General features: G+C 43.5%; 1 long non-coding RNA gene across 1 annotated transcript; it reads right to left on the bottom strand.

Annotated features, from left to right (window-relative positions):
• Positions 1 to 1,029: 1,029 nt before the first annotated feature.
• Positions 1,030 to 1,943, bottom strand: LOC144714001 (uncharacterized). Its single transcript, XR_013584205.1, has 3 exons — positions 1,814 to 1,943; positions 1,482 to 1,747; positions 1,030 to 1,363 (listed from the first exon to the last, which is right to left on the bottom strand). It is a non-coding gene; the product is annotated as an uncharacterized LOC144714001 (long non-coding RNA).
• Positions 1,944 to 3,004: the final 1,061 nt, after the last annotated feature.

Raw genomic sequence — 3,004 nt, 5'->3', positions numbered from 1 at the left:
TCTTCCACGTCTTGTTCTTCATCTAATTCTTCTAGTGTCTCCTAATATTATTCTTCAACTTTCATCTGGTTTCTTCTAATCTGCTTCATACAACAACTTCTACTTTCATCTAGCTTTTTTAATCTTTCTCTTCATCATCTTCCTCTAGTAATTTTTTTCCTTAAATATTCTTCTTCTTGCTGCCACTAACAGAGTGGTGGGTTTCAGCCATGGATGTATAGAGCCTATGATCCATGCACGGTGACATACGCTACAGCTTACTACAACAGGCCGGAAGTGCCGGAAGCCCTCCACGCCAACGTCACGGGCTTGCGATATAAGTGGGAGACTTGCAGGTCTGCATTTCTTCTCCCTCTAATAGAGCTCTTCATGCTTTCTTATGCTGTGAAAGGGTTCCAGTGTAAATCCCTTACATCATCAATACCCAGATCCATGCAGGCTCAAGGATCCTTGGTCGAAATAAGTTAAAAATTCAGAGGAAAAATAATGGATAAAAAATTATCAAGAAATAATCAACTGTTCTCCTATGACTTAACAAGTAATTTGAGCGATCTCCGGACCTTCATTGCGCTTCATGAGACAACGAATCTTTATCCTTATTTTCTCTGTTCTGGGAACATAATCATTAAAACTGAAGATTAAAAAAAATAAATTATAAATAGTAATGAAAAAATCGAAATGAAACCAAGATTATATTTTTTTTTATGACAATCATCGAGTCGTCGACTCCGAGGAACATGTATGCCCATTCTTTTCCCTGTAAATCCCTTACATTATTAATACCCAGATGCATGCAGGCTCAAGGATCCTTGATCGAAATAAGTTAAAAATTCGGAGGAAAAATAATGGATGAAAATTTTATCAAGAAATAGGGGGAGCTTCTTCCTGGAAACAATCAATCAACTGTTCTCCTTCTATGACTTAACAAGTAATTTGAGCAACCTCCGCAAAAAAAAAGGGGTTTTAAGAAAAATATGAATAGGAAAAGGGGCTTACCTTGAAAATCAACAGGGGCATAACTCTAACATGCAAAGATTTGAGGATGTGATTTTTCAATAAAAGGTAATGTCAGAGTGGTAGATAGACAATCTTTCCTCTACCAAACCCTTGTCAACAAGAGGAGAAATCAAGATATCCAAGAAGCAGAAACAGAGAATATAACTTCTTGATAGATCGTTGATCAGTTCCCTTGTACCCTCTGTATAATGATATTGACAGCCTCAACATTGAATACTCTGACATTAAGGAGGCTTGCCCACGACACCTCAACAGCATCAACAGCAACGGGTTCTTTTAGCAAATCTTCATACTCCTCAGCACCTTCAGCAACAAGCCCCACTGGATGTCGTCTATGTTTGCGTATCTACACAATAAAGATATCAAATGAGTCCAGAATAAAGTCAAGAATTTAAATGAAAGAGTAAAGTCACGAATCTGAAGTAAAAGGCATGCGCTTGAATCTCTAAGTAAGACGCACAGACCTTGGTGATCTACGATGCGTCGACACGAATGTTGACTGGTCCGTCATCTTCGTCACGATCCTCGTCATCTTCCGCTCACAAATCTTCGTTGCTGTACCAGGACTTCAGCATCATTAGGACTTCCACACTCTCTGCGGTGAGTCACGATCGCTTGTAGTTGATTACACGGCGGCCTTCCGAGAATAGGCGCTCACATGCCGCACTCATCGCTTGCACAGCTAGGAACTCCTTCGCAACCGCTGCTAACGATGGGTAAGAAATCTGGCCTGTAATGGGAGAAATGTTAGTCATGTACGAATTTAAGAGTATGAAAAATGAAATTCAAATATTACCTGTCGTCTTCCACCAATGCAACACGTGTGTGCGAAAAGCTGGGGGTGCTGTCGCATACACGTCAAGCTCCTCAATAGGATCAACTCGCTGTGGTAGTTCAGAGGAATCGAGAATCTCTTCCAGTTCCATTTGTATGAAGTCACCACTGGCTGCTATAGCGGATCGTTCGGTGGAACCGCACCCATCATTCATGGATACCGCACGGGATTGTAGGATACTGCGAACAGTAGACAGTACGTCACTCTTCACATGCGGATCTATCAAGCGAAGCTTCATGGATGGGTCCAGTAGAGAGGCAATAGTGAACGCCTCATTTCGCGTAAGTACGGAGACATATTTCTCCAACTTCGCCCGCATAGCGGCACAAACCTTAGACAAGGCATTACGTTGCCTGGCAGAAATAACGTTTTCACTATGAATGGTGGAAGACTCCGTAACTCCCGCTCTAATAAGGTCTAGGTGCCTCATCAGACCCTTAATAATTACTATGCCCTCATTGGACGTCGGTGCCTTGCTCCGAATTGCGACGGAGGTACCTCGCTGTAGTGGTTCCAACAAATCGACAAATTTCTCGATGAGGTCCCACTCTGCGTCAAGTAACGGCCGTCTGCGAAGCACATTTGACAGTAGCATATCGATGACAAATCTCTTGCGAACGCATCCATGAAGCATCTTGAAAGTTGAGCTCCACCGTGTGGGGCAATCTATCGGTATCCTGCTCGTGTCTGTCACATTCATTTGACGGCAGTAGGAGAAATATTTTGCCTCTTTCTTGGACGATCCTCTTATAGCGACAACCACCTCTCTTAGGCGCCGGACCGCCACCTAAGGAAATTGCTTCACCTGCCGACTCCTCCGCAGGAGAGTCGTTGACAATATCAGTTAGGTCGACATCGTCAACGAAGGCTGTCTCGGGTGCTTCGTTGATGACATCGAGCGCCTTAAGTCCAGCCTGCATCACTAAGTTGATCACGTGAGCAATACATAGCACATGTCTCTTCGCAGTGAAATGTGGGTTCACGGAACGCAACTCTCGCTCCAATTTTGCCATCATTGTTGTATTATTCGACGCATTATCCGTCGTCAACGCGCATACCTTAGCGCTCACGTTAAAATCTGAGAGAACCTCCACTACGATTTCGCTCAAGCACTCACCATTGTGCGTGCCCTCCAACTGACGTATGGTGAGG

The sequence above is a fragment of the Wolffia australiana genome, chromosome 16, assembly GCF_029677425.1.
Source record: "Wolffia australiana isolate 7733 chromosome 16, ASM2967742v1".
NCBI lineage: Eukaryota > Viridiplantae > Streptophyta > Magnoliopsida > Alismatales > Araceae > Wolffia > Wolffia australiana.
Note: the sequence above shows the minus strand (reverse complement) of the source record. Positions and strands in the feature narration are given on the sequence as shown.